General features: G+C 37.1%; 1 long non-coding RNA gene across 1 annotated transcript; it reads right to left on the reverse strand.

The window, feature by feature from the left end:
• Positions 1–2,035: 2,035 nt before the first annotated feature.
• LOC110680283 lies at positions 2,036–23,442 on the reverse strand. The gene is made up of 3 exons (XR_002502814.1): positions 22,378–23,442; positions 3,881–4,097; positions 2,036–2,702 (listed from the first exon to the last, which is right to left on the reverse strand). It is a non-coding gene; the product is annotated as an uncharacterized LOC110680283 (long non-coding RNA).
• Between the last annotated feature and the right edge of the window lie 1,957 nt (positions 23,443–25,399).

The raw sequence follows: 25,399 nt of genomic DNA on the forward strand, positions 1-25,399 counted from the left end.
GTATGCACCTAACCGTTGATTATATATGGAATGAAATTCATCATGCAATAATCCTTCCATACACTTCAAAAGGGCGTATCTAGATATCCTGTTCAAGAATTGTTCAAACATATTTGAATGCTTTGGACCATTTCTTAAAATCACTATCAGGAGTTGATTGGTAGATATCATGTTTTGAGTATTGGCTGATTAGTAATAACTAAACATAGCATTGGCCCTTTTCAAATGTCAGTCTAGATAAATTTAAGAAAAAAGTATTTTTCAGTATCTTAAATCAGATGAAAAAAGCAAAACTGCAAAATTTTATAATAATCTCTTTGTTTAAGCAAGTTAAAGTGGCATACATCATGTGATTTCTGTCATATAAACTTCAAAAGGGCGTAACTCAAAATTCTGCCTAAGGATTTTTTCTCAAATTCAGCTCAGAGGTGCAGAACAACGTCAGGAACCAACTGCCGACTGCCGTTTGGATGGTATATTTTATTTGATAATAACGGTAATTGGAGCACCGTGGTTCTGCCATAAAATTGCCTTACCTTCAATATCCATACACTCCTGCGTGAGCTGGCGTAAATGCAGTGGACTCCAAGGTCTACAGTGCATCAGCTATAAATGCATAGTCAATTCCTAAACCTTCCTCTTATTAGTCTACAACCGGACTGAGGATGCCTGTCAGTCCCAAGCAGGCGTCTGGTTGATTCCTTGTGTAAGTACAGCTGATCCAGCGATACCGCAGTACCACGGGTGGTCAATCAAGCTCAAGCTCTAACTCGATATTTTCATGAAAAATTCCAAATATCCTCCAAATGTTAATAAATTTCATTAAATTGATTATCATATAATTTTAATAATTATGTCGATACAAACTTAGATTTTTTTACTCGGCTATGCGAATCTCGGTTTTCAAATTTTAACCGACACCCAGCTAACAAATTATCCGGTTGCTTAACTACGAAGCACGATTTACTGATGCTCTGCTTTTATTTCCTGAAATCCTAGGAAAGTTATTTGCCGACTACTCGGCTTGTGAATCTCGGTAAAAATTAGCCGAGATTCGGTATTCTAAATTAAGTTTGTAGTAAAATGAAGGATGACAGTCTACTTCAGGGTGATAACATTTAACGTTTGCAATGACTGTTCAAAAATTGTTACGTAGGCACGTAGGTATTGTCATTTTATTGTTTTATGCGTTAAAATTACTATTCTGGATGTATTTTGTCAAAATAATGAAATGATAGGTTAGGTTTATATTTTTTGTTAATTGATAATCAGGTGAATTCATTTCACCTGTAACCATTCTGAATTATAAGGGTAAATAAATGTAATATGTTGTTAATGAAATGTTAAAATCATATTAAGGTGAAGATGAATCGAAGCCAAAGTTCAAATTTTCAAGAGCACGGATCTGGAGAACCAAACTTCTGTTTGAGCTGAAAACCTAATCGATTGGTCACCTCCAGCTAGTGACCAATCGATTAGGTTTTCAGCTTAAACGGATGTTTAGTTCTCCAGATCCGTGCTCTTGAAAATTTGAACTTTGGCTTCGATTCATCTTCACCTTAATTTAGTATTATCTAATAAGGATGATAGTGTTGACTAACACAGAACACCTATATCGATTATTATTGTTCAGCTCTATTAAAGTGGTGTTTTGCCTCTGGCAAATTCGTCACCCAACGAATTAATCAAAACTATGATACACAGCGTTGCACACAGAACAGTTGTCAAACGGTACGCTACTTCAAATGACAAGTCGTTCTTTGCACCGGTGTCGCTTTTAACCCAAAGAAATGGCTATTTTCTTTTCAATTAACACGCAATATACGATAACATCAATCGTGTAGACATTAATAGGTTCATGTATGCATCTATATTCAACATTTTTCATAGCTATCACACTAAAGAAGCATGGCACCTTTGCAAAAAAAACACACTTTGATGCACCTGACCATGATCGTTATGCAAATGAGTACCACAGCGGTGCTATAGTCTGAATAACTTATCATCGAAATTAATAACCCAAAAAAAGCCCCTTAACTTTTACGACCGTCATAATTTCACAGCTTCCGAAAGATTGGGAAAAAATTCTCCTAAATAAATATAAAAGTCAAAGCAAACTCACCGTGTTTCGAGTGTCGCGTTCGATGTCCACCTCGCCGAAGCTGTCCAATCCGCATCCGTCCATTCCGATGTCGCATCGGCTGTGCAATCCGTATCTCGCCGGATCCGAAATCTTCGTCTCGCTGATTACTGAACGGGTCATCCCGTAGCATCTCTTCGATATCCACATCATCTCGGCCCAGTTTTGCATTGGCTGAGGCCGCCAAGAGGCAGCACGCGCCCAAAAAGGCCATCAAAAGGCCACTAATTGACCACATTTTCGTTTTGCAAAATTCCCTTATCGAACTTCCTGGCTATTAGGCCCTTATGAACGGTTATATCTTAGCAGCACTGACTTCCACCGTCCACATTGATATACTCTTAACAACTCTCCGTTTCTTCCGTTTTCCCTCACTGGAGTGATAAACTTTGATTTCTGTACACACTTTTCGAACTTGGTATTCTTTTGTTTTCACATTATCATGATTTATGCGAAAGCTATTGCCTTTTATCCGACGAAGTCGTTGCTGATGGCGGCACACGTTCTGGGGTTCCGCTTTTGAACACAAATCTACTTCCCCATCGGTCGTTTGCTGAGGAAACTAGTATACAGGGGTTAGACAAAAAGGTTGGAACATGTAAAATTTTGTCAAAATAAAACATGCGTTACTTTCGTGAAAATTTATGAAATTTGTCTTGATGAAGTCATTGAAAGCAAAATACTAAACGAGCTAGCAGGATTCATTTCGAAAATAATATCTTGAGGGGCTACAATTTTTATGATGACGTTTTTTAAAACGATCGAAAGAAAAATATTGTCAAAGTAATTCATAGAAAAATATGATTCCTTAAGGCAAAGTAGTCCGTCATTCGTTTTTGCAGAAATGATTACTTTGCAGCGTGTAATTTCAAAGTGATAAAACTCATTCTTGATAGTGTATATTGACTTGAAAAAGTATCACTGTACGCGCCAAAAAACATGAGGTATGCTGATACTTTTTCAGCTGTGTCAGTGCAAAACCAACTGATTTTCTTTGATTCGAAATCTTGAAAAGAATTAGCAACAATCATCAACGACGCGTACAAATTTCAACGACGGCCTACTTCGCCTTAAGCGTAATTATGAAGAGATTTCCAAAAACAAACTGATAATAATTTCCGAAGGTTGCATCTTAGTGTCTAAGACTAAGACAAATACTTGAAAGAATCCTACGAACTTCTCAGTATGTTCGTTGCTAAAAATAATGAAACAATTCATTTTGAACAAAAAAATGTTTTGCCACGATTCCATAGTTGATATCTTGAAGGTGTCTTGAGAGATATATTTTGTGATTATTTTTTAATTGTTGGGCACAAGTCTGATTTTTTAGCTGGACTTCAAGAATCATCCGAAAAATTATCATGACACATTTTAACATAAACATGACTTCTGAGGAGAAAAAAAAATATTATCTATATTAGAGACACTTTCAGCTCATGACGTGGTTCATCTCTGAGCTAAAACGAAATATTAGAACACTAATATTTGCAGAAAAAACACTACATAATAAATTTTCTCAAAAGAGAATTAATCATATACCCAAAAATAGAAGTTTCTACAAAACTAAGGTAAAACGTGGAGTTTTGCTGACTGTTTTGAACATGTTGGCACAACTTCGGTGGCCGATATGTTCAATCAGGCCATTTTATGACAATAGACATATTCACACGCCGGACGTATCAGTTTTCAAATTATTCAATTATTCAAGTTATGCATGTTTTAATTTTGAATAAACTTTACCTATCCCAACGTTTTCGTCTAACCCCTATAGAGTATCGTACCCTACCACGGTCCACGAGAAAGACGTGATGCCGACAACCCCAGTAGATCAAGCATTGTCGAACAACGACCACCAGCCAGTGATTAGCATATCGAACTCATGACCAGTTTTCTGCGCTGTTTGGCTCCACTCACTCGGCTGGTACTATACTGTTGATGACGGCTGTGGTATTTTGCCCTGGAAAAAGACGAAAATAGATAAGTTAACATCTGCGAAAATATTTTTCGATGGAACTGTGGCAAGTGGCCACAGCATTTCTAGAGTGCAAATTTAGCAGACAGATTAATGTGAGGAATTTTATGACGACAGTCGTCATATTGATGATATATGTGAATCTTTTCCAGTTTGTAAAATTTATTCTCAACGTAGTCATTGTGCTAAAAGGACACTAATTGGTTTTGCGTTGATAGACGTCGATTTTTGGTACACCTATCCACTTGTTTGAAGTATGTTGATCAGAATAATATTGGCAACGCTATTTTGCGGAACAAAATGAATTATTTTTGGTCAATTTAGCTAAAAGCGTCAATAAATTATTATCTCGGTAGTTCTTCAAATTCTAATTTCGTCAAAATGTGTCCTTGTACTGAACTTATAATTATGTTTGCAAAAACTAATCGCTTATGATAAACTCAGTTGATAAGGTTGCATTTATGGTATCATAAGCATTAGCCATCAAGAAGTTTGGTGAAATCAAAATTATGGAGAAACATGGTACTTCACCATGTGATAAAAATAGCTAACCACATTTTTTTTCGAAGCCACTTTTTTCCATACTGGCTTCAGTCATTTAACCGCACAGACTTAACGTAACTTAACAGTAGACAAGTATGCTCTAACGGTACAGCAGAGATATATCACTCGCGAAAAGTTTTGAAGCTTAGTAGTCTTTGTGCCCCTGCGGCTAGCGGCGTCAGTGATTCCAGATTGAATTTCAACGATAGATATTTCTGTTGTTTCAGAACGAAACTTTCATACAGTTTAACGCAATCGCCAACAAAAGCAATTTAATACCGTCTAAGCAACCTCTGGGTTCAGATAGCCGTAGCGGTAAACGCGCAGCTATTCAGCACGACCATGCTGAGGGTCGTGGCTTCAAATCAAAACATTTTCTCGACTTTCCAGGGCATAGGGTATCTTCGTGCTTGTCACACGATATACACATGCAAAAATGGTCTACTTGCAAAGAAAGCTCTCAGTTAATAACCGTGGAAGTGCTCATAAGAACACATAGCAGAAAAGCAGACTCTATCCCAGTTGGGACGTAATGCCCGAAAGAAGAACTAAGAAACCCGCCACCCCTGCCACTCAATTTTCGAGAAGGAATCTATGACAAAAGGTCGAAGGACAAAAGGTCGAAGGACAAAAGGTCGAATGACAAAAGGTCGAATGACAAAAGGTCGAATGGACAAAAGGTCGAAGGGACAAAAGGTCGAATGGACAAAAGGTCGAATGGACAAAAGGTCGAATGGACAAAAGGTCGAATGGACGAAAGGTCGAATGGACAAAAGGTCGAATGACAAAAAAGGTCGAATGGACAAACATTTAGGAAGAACAAAAGGCTATACAGTAAGGACCCGATTTTGTCAGCCCCTCGATGAATTTTAGGCTGACAAAATGGGGAACCTGACAAAATCGGGTCATTTCATTTTGTTCCTGTTTTTCAAATTTTGACGTGTTACATGGTTACATGGACTTTTCAGAGGGCAATGGACATGGGCGTAGCCAGTTTTTTCTTTTCAGGGGCTCCCTTCTGCCTTATATTGGTCATATCGATTTTTTCACTTTTAATAAAAGGCATTGCCATTGCCTCCTCTGGCTACGCCCATGCGTGCATGACATCAAACATCATCATAAACTTTAATGTGAACGTGGTAAAACATGACGATTACAACTTTTTGACAAATTTAAAATAGGCTGACAAAATCGGGTCCAAAAGCTGACAAAATCGGGGGCTGACAAAATCGGGTCAGTACTGTATTTACATATAAAAAGCAAGTTATCACTAAACCAAGCACAAGCGCTACTGCTTAAATAGATGAGCATATTTTCAGAAAGACCGTGCTGAGAGAGGTTCAATTTCAGCTGGTCAACGATCTAAAAAAAGCTCTAAGTAAATGCTTGAGTAGCTGAGAAGCAGACCCTACCCTAGTTGGGACCTAATTCCAGAAAAAGGATGATTACTTTTCTCCAATGCTAATTTAAATCAGTCGAAACCAACAATCAGATCTCTAATGCATAGCCCTAAAAACAGCAAAACTTCAAAAGAAGGAAAATCCTTTGTTAGAAATGCAAATCATGCTGTAAAGCATGAAGAACAGTCGATATTTCTATGAAGGCAACATTTCAATTGAAAAAGAAAATGCAGGCAAGATGTAAAAGTGAAATCTATGAAGAACAGCCGATGTATAAAAGAAGGAATAACAATTGATACAAGTGTCTACAACAGAAAAAAAATCACTATAATATATAACTCCAAAAGAACAGCCCATGTTTAAAAGAAGGACAAATCTCTATTGAGAATGTATAAAATAAAAAGCTTACAATAATTACTCTATGCTTCGGAGTATCAAATAACAAACGACGTTCAGAAAATGAATCTTATGTTTGGAAAATAATAGCCTTAATACAAATTATTGCTTCAAACGGAAATTCTAAAAAACAGCCTTCATTTAAAAGAAGGAAAAACTTCAGATGAGAAGGGAGGAAATAGTGGTCAAAATGTTAGCAACTGAGTGTACGATAATCTTTTCAACGGTACATTTTGGACCTTTCGTCAATTCGACCTTTTGTCCATTTGACCTTTTGTCCATTCGACCTTTTGTCCATTCGACCTTTTGTCCATTCGACCTTTTGTCCATTCGACCTTTTGTCCATTCGACCTTTTGTCCATTCGACCTTTTGTTCCTTCGACCTTTTGTCCATTCGACCTTTTGTCCATTCGACCTTTTGTCCATTCGACCTTTTGTCCTTCGACCTTTTGTCATTCGACCTTCTGTCCTTCGACCTTTTGTCCTACAACCTTCGAGAAGTGCTTCTTCTCTACCATATGTTATGATACATCTCAACATCTATTCAAAAACTCGTTCTTATGGGATATTCACAATTAGCGGCCTGACAGCTCCCACTGTGTTGATGCGAGAAAAGGCATGAAAAGGATGGTCAGAAGAAGAAATAGCACTGCAGGTGCTTGATTTTGTCGATTAAAGTGCAACATTTTAGACTGCTTTTTATATATATTAGAATAGATTGCCTGCAAGATCAATTTCAAAAGATCGATGATAGTGATTCTAGGTATGGGTCAGATTTAGAGTTTGCTTGTTGATACTTTAAAGTACTGTGGGAAACTATAAAAAAATATTGCGCGTCAGTACATCGGTTCACAGATATAAAAATATATTAAAATATTGGGTCCTTGCTTAGCATCGTGGTAACGTCTGCGATGCCATGCTGTAGATGTCTGTATACGATTCCCGTCTAGGACTTCTTCGGACATGAAATATATTCGTTCTTGCCACACGATATACACATACAGTGAAAGCTCATAGATGATGACGATCAAGCTGTGGACCCACCAACCAAAGGAGAGGTTAAAAAGGCTATCAGCGAGCTGAAGAACTGTAAGGCTGCTGGGAAGGACGAGATCCCGGTCGAGCTTCTCAAGCACGGAAGCGAGCAGCTTTACCAGTCGATCCACCGAGTACTGCTGAAGGTATGAGAGGACGAAGAATTGCCCACCGGCTGGTTGGATGGCCTCATCCGCCCTATCTTCAAGAAAGGGCACAGACTGGAGTGCGCCAATTACAGAGGATTGACCCTGCTGAATTCGGCGTACAAAATTCTGTCGCGCATCCAGTTCAACAGACTGAGACCACTCGAGGAATCCTTCGTCGGCGAATACCAAGCTGGTTTTCGTGAGGGCTGTTCGACAACGGACCAGATGTTTAGCTTGCGAATGATCCTAGACAAATTCCGGGAGTACAACTTGCAGACTCACCATCTGTTTATTAATTTCAAGGCGGCGTACGACTCAGAGCTTTGGCAGATAATGTCTGAAAATGGTTTTCCGGTGAAACTAATTAGGCTGATACGTGCTACGCTGGATGGTTCGAAATCAAGTGTTCGGATCGCAGACGAGGTGTCAACCTCGTTCGTGACGTTAGACGGATTGAAGCAGGGAGACGCACTTTCGAATTTACTGTTCAACATTGCACTCAAAGGTGCTATTAGGAGATCTGGCGTGCAGAGAAATGGCACTATTATCACAAGGTCGCACATGCTCCTTGGCTTTGCGGACGATATAGACCTAATTGGAATTGATCGCAGTGCTTGATTTTGTAATGAAAATCTTCTATTTTTAATAAAGATGTCTTGTTCATAAAAGCATAACTGTCCCATATGAAAAAAGTTGGCATTGAGAAAGTAGCGCTCAAAGTTTGAAGTTTGTTCTCTCATATAAATGTTCATAATTTTCTAGTACATTTCTGCAGGCCATTGTCATCTAGCACCACCGCACAGATAACTCACAGATCAGCAAAAAAATACAAATGTATCAAAAATAATCAAACATTACAAAAAAAAAAGTTAATTTCAGTGAAGCTCGGATATATAAAAGCGATGAGATCTAATTATTAAAGGGAACAAACCATAAAAAATCATAATATTGTTTCTGTTAAATCCTTATTGATACCACTTATAAGCTTGTAAAATTGAAAGATCTGAACGATCGCAATACAAGATATTCGTAATAGATCCTGAAACTTCATGAGTAGATACATATTTATTATAGTTAGTAGATCAAATATTTTTTATTCCAGCCAAGTCAATTGGAATCACCTTTTCATTGCATACACTTTGATTTTATTCTAGAATACCATCATGTTTGTTATATAGTAATTTACGGCTTCAGCACAATTCGGCATTGCATTTTCACAGTATTGTTTTTATTAAAACATACCAATAAAAACATTTAGATGATTCCTTGATCTGTCAGCTTTCCGTTGACGAGGTTTCTGAGACTAAACAAATAATTTCGCGAGAGATGTCATTAATTCAAATGAAATTACTTAAAATGCGACTGATTTGGAGTTGCCAAACAGATTTGACACCAGTGCTTATGGGAAATCTGACAAAGAAAACGAGGCTTGTCACACAGACATGAGATGTTCGAAACGTTGTAAAAATGTTTCCAAAAAGCTTTTATCAAGTCTGTCAGTGTGAGTCGATAGAGGATTGAGCAGCGCATAAATGTAAACAAACAAACACGTGATTTGCCTGCTTATGTTCAAGAAAATTACGAAAGACTTCACAGATGAAAAATATGTAAATATAATTGCAGTGTAAACTGAAGAATATGGTAAAAATAAAACAAATTCATCTATTATTACAGCATCACGTTTAATTTAAGCATAAGCATAAGCATAGATGACCGTACAATTCGTAGTTGCTACTCCGTGATTGACCAGAACAATCGAAGTTGCACAGGGAATTAATGAATGGGGCTTGGGATTAGCTTACCATTCTTCAATGTGCACAAATCGAGAGCTCAAATTTAAAAGTCAATAACGGCGCCGGCCACGTCCTTACGGTCATCGGGGAAGGGAAGGAATGTTAGTGTGACTACCGTTGTTACTAGAGACCGAGATCACCTCTGCATCTCCACGGTTGTCATGGAGAGGATATTGGGTTAGTGGGATAAGGTAAAGATCTGGGAGTCACCAATGTTTGGTGATGCGAGCCATGATATAATCACGCCTAACCGGATTCGCGAAATAATTCGATAATCGCATTAAACGCCGAACAAGTGTTCGTCACTCGCCCACGCAAGAGCAAGCGACGCGATCAATAGATCAAACACTACTAGCCATCCGCGGCGCTTTTTCATTTCTCTGAGCGAACGACGCGCGACAAGTTTGATCCTGCCCCCATCGCCCGCCCCCGCAGGAGCAAGCGTCAAGGTCGAAGGATCAAACACTACTAACGAACCGATCACTTTTTCACCGCTTCACTACCGACGCGCGACATGTTTGATCCTGCCCTCATCACCCGCTCCCGCAGGAGTAAGCGTCAAGGTGGAAGGATCAAACACTACTCTATTCAAAAGATGTTTTTATTAATGACGAAAACTGAAAATTACATGTATATATTTTAAATTATATGAAACAGGAATAATGCCGACACTTGTAGTGACGAACTATACATAGTTTGTTTGAAAATTACATATGAGTATTACTGTGCATTTTGTCTCCATATGGTACAAGTTTTAAAAAATACGTCAACATTCACAATGTCGAACAATTCAAAAGATAATTTTTAATAATGTATAAAAGAGGCAAATATATTTATGTATATTGAAATTGTTTAAGAAAAAAAAATAATGCCGACACTTATAGTGACGAACCATACAAAGTTTGTTTTAAAATTACTTAAAAGTTACGCTTTCAAGAAAATATGTGTTATCACAAGAATGAAACGAACTCACCAGTTGGTAATCCATCCTCGACTGAACACAAAACTGATACTGACAGCAAAACTTCTTGGCGTCCCGAAAACAAACCGTCTTGCTTGTGCCTTCCAAATACCTACCCAGCAAGACGCTCCAAAACAGAAAAAAAAAAATCTTAGGAGCCGAAAACACGCGCGAAACCGTGAGCCAAATCTATCGGACGACGCAAAACCGAACTGTCCTGCTTGGGCTTCACGAAGCACTACCCAGCAAGACGCTTGAAAACAGGAAAAAAAAAATCTCCGGCGACGAAAACATGCGCGAAACCGTGAGCCAAATTTATCGGACGACGCAAAACCGAACTGTCCTGCTTGGGCTTCACGAAGCACTACCCAGCAGGACGCTTGGAAACAGGAAAAAAAAAAAAAAAATTCCGGCGACGAAAACATGCGCGAAACCGTCAGCCAAATCTATCGGACGACGCAAAACCGAACTGTCCTGCTTGGGCTTCACGAAGCACTACCCAGCAAGACGCTTGAAAACAGTCTATTACAGCATCACGTTTAATTTTCATCTAAAGATGCTTGAATTTTACATGATCGTGTAAATTCAAAGCGCATTTTTAGCTGTGCTAGACTGCCTAGAATACGTATATTTCCTATAACAATATACTGCCCATAACTGCATATTTGTCACATTCGACATTGTTGTCAATTCCGAGTTAATACCATGGCGAGTTATCAAATGATAAACACTTTCTTTTTTTTTTTTTAAATCTTTATTTGAGTGTATTTTAACAATAAACACTTTCGATCAATTTATTGGTACCGTAATTCGGGGTGTAGTTGATCAGTGGGGAGAAGTTGATCATTCTTGAACCCACATGCATTGTTTGTCAAGAGAGTTATAACTTGATTTCAATTATCAAAATTTCTGTTGTGTCGCATTATTTGATATCTACTCTTGATTTTTCTCATTTTGGTTTGACAATGGAATCAATTATACCATGGCAAAACAGGATTTTTACGAAAAATTTGATGAACTGTTCATGAAGGGTTTATCTCGAAACAATCGACTACTGCCAGAGCCATAGAATGACGACTTTTCAATGAACTGTCTCATACATTTCAGATTTGTTCACTGAACACAATTGCGAATCTGCACTAAGGATAAAAAACATTTTCAGATTTTTTTTTTTCGTGAAAAGGTTGATAAATTCACAGGAAATTGCCTACTTTTAGGCGTTTAACGCGAATAATTCTATAATTCTCAAAGTTTAATTTTAAAATTAACCGAATTATTTACAAGTTATAAGATTTTTTATTTTGAAACTTGATTCATATTCAGTGACCTCATGTTTAGTGAGAAGCATATCTTTTTATTTTTGGAAACTATTCGCAGTAATTGATCAACTTCAACCCGGAATCAAAAACTTCACTTTTTGATTTCCATAAATTGTTTTTGTTATGATTATATTTTTTTGTCAAAATTCTGTTCACATAATTCGATAAATATCCAACCAGTACTAGTTTGAAAAATATTTGGATGACAATACATGCATCCCACCAGATTTTATTGAACAGAATAGCTCAAAAGTGACCAACTTCACCGCATTTTACGGTATCTGTGAGATTGTTCAAGAAAATGCGAAAAATTTTTTTTGTCACACTGATAATTGTAACCGCATAACTGTCGCATTGAGATTATACATGAGCCCCGTAATGTAGTATCAATGAAATTTCTATCAGAATTATTTTCTGCCTTTTCGCTCAATATGAGATATTAGCTGTACAAAATTTCAGCCTCAAATAAGCACTTTTGAATTTTTGGTATTCTTTAAAAATTGTAGTTTCTTCCCATACTGCCATAAAATGCACCCTTGGTATTTAATTCGCTCATTTCTTAATTCTGTCGGATGTTACAAATATGCAGCTATGGGCAGAACATTGATTATATAATTTTATTTCAACAGATCCGACAAATTTCTCGCCACTAGCTTATTCACAAACGAGATTGCTAACAAAATGCTCAAGTGTACAGCTGGAATTGATCATGAGGTACAGGAATTTCCGTTGCTTTGTCCTACCTGTGAACAAAATGTGTAAACGGAAATACGCCCCTGCAATAAAATTCTAACACGTGCAAGGCAAGCAGAAAAATGTGCCAGGTAACAAATACAGCCCCATAAACAAGAATCTAGAATTTCAATCCCAACCAGGGACCGACGAACCCTTACACAAATCATTGAAACACCACCACAGCTCTCGCAAAAGGCTCAAGTGCTTCTTGAGACAATCGCGGCTCAACTTCGAAGGTACAATGATCGGAAGACGACAATCACAAAATAAAAATACAAGGAGCATGTACATATGTATGTACGATGTGTGTATTGGCCGAATGCCATTATCATACTTCAGTACTAATCGCTCAATTATGATGTTGCGCTGCTTTACATGCTGCGCCTCTCTGCAGTTTTCTTCATTTCGCGAAACATAAAATCGACCGAAAACACACCAACCTGTCGTACGTAATGGGGTCGTATCGATACGAAAATATCAATAACCCTATATTTCGAATATGGGAGGAGAATAATAGCCGAAGTAATGTATTCAATCGAAAGCGATACCAGATGGTGAAGAGACTGAAATTTGACATCTTTAGCGGTGAAATCTGGCCTGTTTAAGGACTAGGGATGCACAAGTTGGTCCTGCTGAAATTAATCCCGAATAACTGTAACGGTTAACGCACAACATTTCAGCAAGGCCAACCGGAGGGTGACGGGTTCGAGTTCCGCCGATCGAGGATCTTATTATTTTGTTCTTCATGATCTTCTTTTCCTTCTTCTTCATGGCGTTGAAATTAAACTGGAACCGACACTACTTCTCAGTTTAGTGTCCTGATGAACATATTCGCAATTGATCATTGAGAGCTTTCTTTACCAATTGACCATTTCTAAATTTATGTTTAAGGGGGCAGGATCCGTCATTGATTTCGGAATTTTCAAAAGCAGTTTTTTCGCTCAACAACAAGAAAATTTACAGGAAAATGTGTTCACTGTTTTCTATACTCCAACCAAAACACAGTGAACATATTTTCTTTGAATAATTTTCAGTTTTGAACAGTAAAACTGCTTTTGAAGTTTCAGATGATAACGACGATTACGATGATGGAGCGTTGAACGTTAATGTGGCATGCATGAAGATACTCTATGCTCACGTTTCCCAACATGGTGTCCGTGGACCCCTGCCCAAGTGAAAAGCTCGCTGAAACGAGCATCTTACAGTGAGCTATTTTTTGTGGTTATCAAGAATGAGAGACAGTGCTCTATGCCCTTTAAAATCGAGAAAATTTCCTATACGTAGAGATTCTCGACCTGCAATATTCAAACCCAATGTCTTGCTGAATAGCTACGCGTCAGCTATATGAGTTGAGGATAATTCCGGATTTGAAATTTTCTCGACTTCACAGGATATAGAGTATTTTCATGCTTACGATATAGGGTTTGTTCTTCTTCGTCGTAAGCGCTACTATTCGTCGTATCAAACTTTAAATGTTCCACTACGATTGTATGACATTTGCCAGAAAACCATTTGCCAGAATCAATTCGCCAGAATGATTTTTGCCAGAAAACCATACCCCAGAATGTACCATTCGCCAGAAAGCCATTCGCCAGAATGGACCATTTGCCAGAAAACCATTCCCCAGAATCAATTTTTGTAATTAATTTTCAATCTTGATATCAATTGATCGACAAATTTATGGGAAATTTAAGCCTACCGAATTTTTCGATACTCGTGATTTTGGTATCTTAAATTTACTCATATTATTTGTACTTATAACATGAAACATTGTGAAACCAACTCCCAGACTATTTACATCAAGAGAATTGAACTACTAGCACTGCACAGCTACAACGCAAAATAATTGAAATTTAGCGTAACTTCTACAGTACAGTGCTCGCACCGTAAATGTTGTGCCAAACAATAATTATATCATTGTAATATTATAATAAGTGTAAAACAACTGATTTATCCACGTTATTTCGTTTATTTTGTTAAAATCCTTCGCACACAATTTTATGCAGTTTTCACAACATGAAACATGTGTGGCGGACGTAAGATTACCTTTTCTTGCTATATAGCTGATCTGATAAAAAAAGCTGAAATGTTTGGCACGAATATGTTTAGTTTCAGGATTCAGTAATATGAATAGTGTATCTTTCTGGAAAAATATCGCAAAACAACTAAAAAGAACAGCCTTTCAGTGAAAGAAGGGAAAATTATGTTTGAAATATGATCAGTTTAGCGCCAAAAATCATTTTACAAATATAACTTAAATGACTTAGCCCAACGTTCTTTCAGTCATATATTCAGTCCCTGAAAAGAACGTTAAACTGTTTTACTCTTAAAAATAATTTTAACCACGAAATTTTTTGTTTCAAAGTTCTTTTGCACCATTTGGGACAGACTACCGAAAAACCCTTCAATCTTCAGTATTTAGCCTGATTGTAACTTTTAGCTATCTGGTACCGGATATAAGAAATTCCTTGAAGGACTGCCACGTGGCTATGATTAATGGTGGAAGCCAACAAAAACTCACAGATATTTTTTTCTTATATTCTGTCACTTGCTATAAGAAACAAGTCGATTATATGTTTTTGGAATCACTCGAGTTATTGAAGATTTCAAATAAAATAAAGGTCATGGTTAACCTTCCATGATCGACTCACTTTCAATAAAGCTTCTTTATTTGGGGACATGTATTGATTTTCCATTTCCTGATTTTTGCATTGTTACTTTCCAATAATTGTCTTTGCAGACATTTTTATTGCTACCAGTCTTTCTATGATTTTTTTAAACTGTAATTATTAAAAATGGAAATGACATTATATTGTTTACATAACTTCCATTGCTTCTGTTAGCTGCAGGCAGCAACATATCTTTTCAGTGCAATTATGAAGAATAGCCAATGATATAAAGAAGGATAAATCTCCTATGAAGCATATAAGTCCGTGTATTCGTTAGCCCTAAAGAACAGCTTAATATTCAAAGAAGGGAAAATAATTAATAGAATGATGAAAATACAGTTGCCTATAAGGGGTTGTCCATTAACCACGTGGTCATTTCTTTCAAATGTTTATACCCCCTCGTGATATTTTGTCCATACAAAAATTTTAAAATTTGTATAGACCGTGGTCATTGACCAGACCCACTTTCCCATGCCCCACAAATGAGCATGGAAGAACCCTAATAGCATGTAGAGAATAGCCTGGAAAATGCTCATCATAAAATTAAAAAAAGACAGTTATATCTCAAAAACTACGAAAACCTCGGAAATATATTACATCTTCTTTTTATCTCACGTTACGTCCCAACTAGGACACAGCGTACTTCTCAGCTGAGTGTTCTTACGAGTTCTTTCATAGTTATTAACTGAGAGCTTTAATTGCCAATTGACTCCCACAATCCGAAAAAATCTTCAACCGGTGGGATTCGAAATCACATGTCCGTTAGCTTGGTCTTGCTGAATAGCTGCACGTTTTCCCCTACAGCTCTTATCTGCCAACATAAGTCTATAATATCATAATTAGTTTAAAATATTCTATCGAACAAAAAGTTAAAAATCCTAGAAACCTTTTTTTTTTCATTTAATTATGTACATATTTCCCGCTGCAAATCATAATAACTCGAAGAATTTTTCACACCTAAGTATTGCTATGCAAAGCAAAGTATTGAAATAATATTTTTTCTGGGGAATGGTCTTTCTGGGGAATGACTTTCTGGGGAATGGTCCATTCTGGCAAATAGATTTCGGGCAAATGGTTCATTCTGGCAAATTGATTCTGGCAAACGGCTTTCTGGCAAATGGTTTTCTGGCAAATGTCATACAACCGTTTGTACACTTGTACACCAAAAATGCAATAAAACTACTGTATTTCGGTAAATAACTTCAGTTCAATCATCCACTTTGCACTTTTTTACCGAAATCGCATGGACGAACACGATTTGGGAGAAATGCTTAGCGATCGACTGAGCCACACCACTTTCCAACACAAGTTTCTTCCCGCCCCCGTGGGTGACTTACTTCGCCGGGCACTTATTTTCACTATGGAAAACCTTCGTACTTCTTCACTGAAGGATTTCATTCCAATCACACGCCGTAAAACTTTAATAAATCACCAAATTTTACGAAATTTTCTCAACCGCCGCGTATAATTAAGAATGTAAACAAAGTTCAATCCGTCGTACTGAGAAAGAAAAGCTTGTGTGCATCAATGTGTGCGCGACGCTCGACGTAAAAATACGATTCCTTTGATTGTGTTGTTTTCGCTGTACTGTGAGCAAATGCCATAATTGTACGGTCAAAAGGAATTGTGTTCATATGTTCGGGCTGAATTTTGATGACGAACAATTAATTTTAATGGAAATTAGTATATTCCATCATGCTGAAGGAATGGAGGGAGATGCCCGTAGATCTATATATTCTAGTAAAACATTTTATTATAGCGTTGATATGTTGTGTTTTAACCACTCAATACACACAGTGAGCCGTAAGTTGTGAGACGAATCTGGAAACTGATTGCGACGGAGTTGTAAACGATACGACGGATTGAGAATACGGTAAGATGCATTTTATTTGCATTATTTCCAAAAAGAGATCAAGATTTATCAAAATGTTATTGTACAATGCTAAAGCCGTTTTGAGAAAGAATTGTTTGGCATCGGTTTGTATCAGCATCATTAACTGCAATACTGGGAAAATTGCAGCTCTCACTGATCAATGCTTAATACGATGGATACTAGCACATCACCCTACATATGCTAAAATAGTAAATTGCCAGAGAAAGCTCTCATTTAATAACTGTGGAATTGCACATAAGAACACTATACTGAGAAGCAGGCTTTGCAATGATGACGTAACGCCGTTAATAAAGAAAGGCATGCGAAACGTGTTGATTATGGAAAAGTACTTACAAAATAGTGTAACAAAACATCTGAAACATCAAAAGCAATTTTAGGTAAAACTAGTAAGAAGATTTCAGGGAGAAATTCTTTGTATACAATTTTGAGCATTAACCCTTCTACTGGCTTATTTTCACCTTTAGTGGAAAGGCATTGGCGTAAATACGGGGGGGCTAGGGGGGGCTTAGACCCCCCTAGAAAAGTTCAAGCCCCCCCTAGAAAAGCTTAACTCTCATGCTAAGCATACACCTTACTTAAGGGTTTTTTTTTTCGATCAGAAGAGTCAAGCACCCTCTAGATTTGAGTTCAAGTTACGCTAATGTGGAAAGGTATTCAATATCGGCAGATAGAGATATGTTTGCCAAATTAAGTGTAATTGTGGTAACATTGTGCTAAAAGATTATGTAGCTGGCGGGACTTGAACCCACAATTTCCATTATGTACACAGACGCATTACCAATTATACTACAGCTACGCTACGGTAAACTGAAGTACCGTAAATTCGGCTCAAATTGATCAGTAGGGTGAAATTGATCACCGTGTCACACGATTTTATTTCTTCCTGATGGAGCACAAATATCAATGCAACCTGCAGTGAATGAATGTTGTTTGTCGGAACTTGTAGCATTCCCAAGCCCCACAATCTCACTTAGTTTAATATACCACACTTATCCCTCACCATATCCCTATTACCCTATATTCAAACTTATATACTATAAATAATACATATATAATATGTTTGCACCATTTTCTTACAAGTTCTCAAAAAACTCTTCTTGTTTAGGAATCTATGTCGAGATCTGCCATTGGTGATCTGGTTTTAAAGATATTCCGATGTTCCTTGGGGGACCGACCTTCTCCATATGAAATGTCTTTGACGGCCATTTTGTTTTACGTCAATTTATCAAAAAAAAAATAAAATGTTGGCTACACAAAGCTGGGTGATAAGGAGCTACTCTGAAAAAATCATACAAATCGGTTGAATATTCTAGAAGATATCTGAAAATTACGATATGATGTTTTTTGAAGTTTTCACGATCTTTATTGGTGCAGTGTGGTACCAGAAACAAAAATGCTCATTACTCAAAGATTGCTATTACCAAATTGCTTCATTTTTTCAAAACATACTCTCATTAATGTATTGTTCCGATGAGTTAATATCAGAATTAGATAAAAAATATGTAGCCTGAAATATTTACGCGGGTTATGGCTACGCGTCGGTCCCCCAAGGAATGTCGGAATATCTTAGGATCCAGTTGACCAATAAACAATATTGACACAGATTCTAAAACTAGAAGAGTTTTTGAGAACTTGTGAAATAATGGTGCATAAATATTGATAAACAAACAAGTGATAGAGGTTTGATTATTTTTAATGAAGCTGCCGGTAGAGAGATTAATATATTTTTATCCCGAATGTTTGAGGAATTTCTGTACAGCTAAATGTTTTATTCTGCAATCAGCAAAACTGCTTATTTAGGTAATCGTTGTCAAAATATTTGAAAAAAAAATTTATGCTGTTTAAGAAATCTGAACATTTATTTCGGAAATTGCGAACTCAAGAATTTTTGAACATTTGTGAAATAAAGGGTAAAAACAAGCTAATTCTGGGGTTGGAGTTTTTCACTGGCAAGAGCAAGTTCGATGTGGACGACAAATTTAAGTAGAAGAAAATGTCGAAGTTCGCTTCCAAATATCTCATTCCGCAGGCCATCTGCTCTTGCTGACTGTGGAGTAAGCCTTTCGTGACAAAAGACACAGTAAATGGCGAGATCTACAAATCTGAGTGCCTCGAGTAGCGCCTTTTGGCGTTCCTGCAGCAGCACGACGAAGCTCCGCTATTTTGGCCAGATTTGGCATCTATTCTAAAAGTGTACTGGAGTGGTATGAGGCCAATTCTGTCCATTTCGTTCCAAAGGACATGAATCCGCCAAGCTGTCCGGAGCTGTGCCCGGTAGAGCAGTACTGAGCAATAATGAAGCAGGAACTTCGGAAGAACAAGAAGACAGTCAAAGACGAGAAGGACATGTTAAGAAAATGGAAAACAAAAAAGTGAGAAACTGGTACCGTATGACACTGTAAAGACTTTGATGGAGGGCATCATGCGAAAATACCTTCAATTTTTCACTCAAGGCTCCATCGACTAACTTTTCTTTTGATTTTCGAAGTAAATATATGAATAAAACTACCCTAAAATTTTGGTTTAATTCTAAACATTATAAGAAAATTGGCATGACATTTTCGGTGTCGCAATAATTTCGTGTTCACCCTAAAGGAGAAAACATTGAACTGTATTCTTCCAGATTATGTGGCATATTTTGGCTGCAATTGTTGATAACATTCTAGGGTAAATTCAACTAGAAGAATTCCAGATGGAATTGGATAACTAAATTCTGACATGACTCTCTTTAAATCTGTTCCTTTTTTCAAATTATGCCAAAAACCCACAATTATTTAAAAAAAAAATAAAAATTGTGGTAGGTTTATGCAAGAATATTGAGTAAGAGTCCCTAAAATAATTCCACCAGAATTTCTTATTCTATCAAACATCCGTTCAATGATTTTATCTTGAATACATAGGTACGAAATATTCGCCAGATATTACTGCAAGAATTGTGCCAAGGTATCTGTTAGAATTCCCTCTTTGTCTTATTGATTCTCCAGGATTCTACTACTTGATCCAGAAACCCGATTATCGACAAACAGATCTGAAAATTTTGTCATTCAAATATCTTCTATGATTAACTACAATATTATTCTGCCAAAATTTGCTAAATAAATTTATGCAGAAATATCTCAAGGAAGATCATTACAAATTTCTTCATAAATTTATTCGCAAATTTTAGCACTAATTGCTCTATTCTTATTTTTGAAACAGAAATATTCCAGGGATACATAGCAAATTTCTTCATTGTTTTCTACTGAGGAATTCTAGATAGATATCCACGAGGAGAAGTTGTTTATCATGTATTTTGTCATGGCTGCAGAATATCTTGAAAAATACCTAGAATGACTAATACTGTATGGGAATTCTTGCGGTAATCTTTCTTGTAAATTTTTTCATGCTATTTTTAACCGAGGCCCCTAAAAAACTGACAAATTTTCTTTAAATTTTCAGCAAAATCAAAACAATTTTTTTTTTTCAAATTGTTGGAATATAGAAATTACTTATTATAAATTATAAATGATTTCTTATCCAAAATGAGATTTTACCCCTCGTAAAAAGCACTGGGGAAATATTAGGATTCTCGGGCAAATCTGACCGCCGTTTTGATAAAATTCGTAAAATAATTTGTACCGGAATTTAACACTTTTTGAAGGAATTCAGAAAGAATTTGCTTTCGGAATTTCTGCTGGAACTTCTGCTAAGTGTGATCAGGTTCATCTCGGGAACATTTCATTGGCAACTAGTGTACAGTGGACTAGAAAACAGTTTTACGCGAAAAAATGCATTTTGAGCTTAAGAATAAGTCATGAGACGGAAATGGTCTTCAACGAAGTTATTTGTATTAGTGAGACCCTTTGAACGATTTTTAAAACATAAGAAAACACACATTTTCATGTAAGAAACATGTAGATGTCTTTTGAATGCCACCAAGAGATATTTTTTATGTTTCTCCCAATCAGAAATATTCGCAATCAAAGTAGACGTGTTTTGTGCACGAAAACGAAAATAACTCCCAAATGGGATGAGATAGTGAATTCATTTACTCACCAAATTACGCATTATTTTACATTATTAACTCTAAAAGCGTTTCATACACTATTTTGATGAGATATTAGAATCGAAAACGCTGGATCCAGAAAACCAGTTTTTTGGACCACCCTATGTCACCATAGAAAAAATAGCTCTAAATCTGGCTTGAAATTGAATGGTCTACAATTTTTGTTGAGCTTCAGTGCAAAACTTGTCTACTATTTCTACTGAAACTCAGCAATTTGATTTACTGAATGTATCAATTTGCGAAAAAGTTACACGTGTTATCGGTGAGAATCGAACTCATGACTCCCTGTTTACTAGATCGGGCGCGTATCCATACACTACGAGAGGACTCGTGGACGCAGAAGTTAACCTGTATTCGATGTCAGCTCAATTATCACGTGGTTCTCTTTATACAATAGAAATCGTTGTGTTTGAATGGGCATCTAATTCTTCCGAAAAGAGGTGTGAGAAAACGTGTAACTTTATCGCAAATTTCATATCAATTTGTCGATTTAATCCAATTGCAAAGTACATGCAATTTTTAGTTTTTTTCGGTAATTATTATACTTCTATTGGTTAGCCGTAAACCATGAATCATAAATAAAAAGTAATCTTCTTCTTCTTCTGGGGTTACGACCCAACTGGTTCCAGTGAACGATTTGCTCTTTGAAGGTAGCACCACACTAGACAACGGACTAGTATACAACGCTCATTAGAATAGTCCAAATACATTCCTGACGGATAATTTTCCGTACTACAGCTGGAGTTGAACCCAAACTACTTGAATTGATGTGGCTAAATACTTGATAACACTAACCGCACGGCCACAAAACCCCCAATCTTAATAGTAGACTAATCACTGTCATTATTCGAAAATTTTAGTTCAATTTTAAACTAATGAAACTCCAATTCTTCAAAGTATACTCTTTCGTTAACAGAAAATTTGCAACAGAAAGGGGGGTACATATTTTTGCATATATTTTTTTTAAGCACGATGCAAACTAAAATCCAGAAGAAATCATGTTGTAATTTTAAGCATGTTTGATTAAAATTTTTGGTTTTATCGTCATTTTGTTTCATCAATTCAATATTTTTTATAATTCAATTCAATTCATTATTGGTAAAACTCATACAACTTGCTCCATTAGTTATGGCTGCATTCATGGTTTTATTCTCACACTGTGTATCACATAATGTTTTATACAAAATCTAACCCATTTATGTTTTAACAATTTTTAACTTTCACCATAATAGAACACCCTCACTCGATTGTCTTCTGCTGTGGACAATCATACAATAAAAAAAAATGGTCTTACATTGATAAGAGGGCAACTATAATTATACTCACTACGAAGTGCACACCACCAACCAACAAGAAAAAAAAAAATGATTCGCACAACAACGGCAGGACACAACGACGATCTTAACTGCCGTCGTTTTATTACATCCGAGGGTCACAGATAGCGAATACTATTGATCGGCATACGAAGGACTGGAGCAGCATCCAAAAGTTGTGAACTGATCTGACACTGTCGGTGTTGCCACTCAATGTAACTGCATTTTCGAACTCTTCACGTGTTACCTTTGGCACTTGTGGATCTGCTTCACCACACTTCACCAAACCTTCCAATTTTTTCCAGGATCTCAATTTGCACTTTTCCTTCGCCCCTTTGTTGTTTCTTCTGTGTTTTATTGCACCTTCTCACACATCTCAAACCGACAAAACGGCCGTTCGTTAGCTCAAATCTCACAATTACTTTCTTCCGTTGCCCACCATCAGGAACGAAGGATCATTTTCCTCGAAATCGTCGATACGTTTTCGCACTTGCTGCCCTGACTTCGGTGGGAAAATTTTCATTTATTTTTATTTTCAACCAAACTATAGGCAATTCACTGATTGGCACCAACTCTAAATAAACCGAAGCACATTGTCACTTGCGGCCGTCGATGGTACAAAAAAGCCGATGACATATTAACACCGTATTATTTCGGTCCGTTTGGGTCTTCAAAAAAGGAACAAAATACGCACCTTCTCGAGTGGTAAATGAAGCAAAAAAAAAAACAGCCGACGCGTATGACTCTTTGAACGTGCACCGAAACGCGCAATCTATTTAAATACTACACCGCCAAGCAATTTATCGTAACAAGTCTACGAGTTTCGCTAAACTTTCCTTCAGTCACGAGCATACGAGATAATTCAAGGCAGCCTGTTCAAGTCCAAAAAGGACTACAAAACCAAAACCGTATCCATCTCGACGGCACTTCACTCAGTCAGAATAAAAAGTAAAACACCGCGCAAAAGTAATCCAGAAAATCCCATTCAACTCAAAAACCGCAAAACCGCACTATGACTCAACGACGCGTACGATCAACGACACAACGAACAGCGTCCGAACTGTTTGAAATCCCGGCGAAGACTGATCATTGGCCCTTTTGCGCTGATTGATCTTGCCTTTCGCGCGCTGCGACAGATGCAGAGGTACAATGAGGCAGGATAAAATGCAGCATCCAGTCTGGCGAGAGAACCGATCGATGCAGCAGACGATCTTGATCTTCTCTTTTGCTGTTCTCTTATGCTCGCGGCAAACCGCTCTCGCTCTCTCTCTGAATTACTCAGCCGGCCGAGACCGGCGAGGTACAGCTGATAACAGACGTAAACAACATGGTTCTGTGGCAGGGAGTTTGTTTGGGTTCAAAGTTAAGGGCGGTATTCACATGAAACTCGCGCCTGCGACATTAAAAATATGCATGTAGATCATTGCAGCTACTTGCAGTTGCCAAAACGATTTGGTGTCTTCTGCGCGATAATGTCTTGGAGAATCAACAGAAGATACCAACAAGATTTTAAGTAACAAGTGCCTCAGATTCATATTGAGCCACGGCGCTATCGAATAAGGTATCGGCGGCGTGTTATACGTCGATCAACATCGCGCCGAGACCACCGTACAAAATTTATCTAATAAAAGTTTTTTTTACAATAAATGCACCAGCAATATTATATTACTTTGAGAATTTCTACGGAGATTCTTGTAGAAGTTCATAAAGGAATATCTCCAAAAATTTCTTCATCTCTAGATTTTTTTTTCAGCGGTTCACCCAACTATTTTTCCAGGATTTGGACCTTAAATATTTTCTGAATATGTTTCTTCCATAAACACAAGGTTTCCAGCAGCCTCCTGAGTTCTTCCAGGAATTCTATAAGAATTCCTATATTCGTTGATCTAGGAACTCTTTCAGGAATACCCAAGCAACCACTAGTCCGCTAATTCTTGTTTTGCCTTATAGGGTTATGTATTGGCATATATAGAGTTGCTTGGTGATCCAATCCGCATGGTTGCTAAATTGATTAACTCATTTCGCTTAGGGGAAGTGGTGGTAAAATGAACACCTTGCCTTTTATCGAGAAAAAACAAATTTCGATAAATTTTTATCACGTACGGGCGATTTCTAGCATAAATAAGAGTGTTCGAGTTGATACGTAGGTCAATTGAAGTGAAAACATCAACGACAACTAAGTTTTAAGAAAACCACGTTTGAAAATTAGAACTGACGTAACTTTTAGCTCGGAAGACTTGAGGTTTTTCAGTGAGATGAGTATCTGATATGAGGTCAAATCTGATACCTTTAGAATTCTCTTTGAACGGGTTACAATCATTAATGGTTATATTTTCGATGATGCAATAAAAAGTTTCAGAAATATTTGTTTTGCTCGCGTTTTTCGAATGATGTTCACTTTACCACCAACAGCTGTTCATTTTACCAACATAGTGCAGGTAAAATGAACATTTCGTTTTTTTTGCTAGCGACAAAAATATGTGAAAATTCAGAAATTTTAGTCTGAATTTGTGTTGCTGCTATAGATAACATCCCTGTTTTTGATGTTGTGGGATAGAACTATACAAATTCCTCGTTTTTCTATCAGAAACAAGATGATTTTCTTGATTTTCTTCTCATTTTACCACCCCTTCCCCTAGTAGAAATGGACAAATTCGAAATTATGAAAAATAATCCACGTGCTCCGGTGATATTTGATCTCACGACTTTTGTATGCTAGACGAGCGCTTTGCCAACTAAGCTACTGGGCCACTTAATGACCCAATAGCTCAGAATGTAAGGAATTCGTAACTTGTAACCTTCTGAGCTATTAGGTCATCAAGTGGTTCGGTAGCTTACACACCTAAATTCATAAATCAACTTCGGTTAACGGATTTGCCGAGACTTGAACAAATATCTCGGTAAATATTTGTCGAATTTCGGTAAAACTTTTATCAGTATCAGTAAACGTTTACCGAATCTCGGTAACGTTCTCCAAGATCTCGATAAATTAGTATTAATATTAGAATTCGGTATTGAAAATTACCGAGTTGTCC

The sequence above is a fragment of the Aedes aegypti genome, unplaced genomic scaffold, assembly GCF_002204515.2.
Source record: "Aedes aegypti strain LVP_AGWG unplaced genomic scaffold, AaegL5.0 Primary Assembly AGWG_AaegL5_hic_scaff_1163_PBJ_arrow, whole genome shotgun sequence".
NCBI classification, from domain to species: domain Eukaryota; kingdom Metazoa; phylum Arthropoda; class Insecta; order Diptera; family Culicidae; genus Aedes; species Aedes aegypti.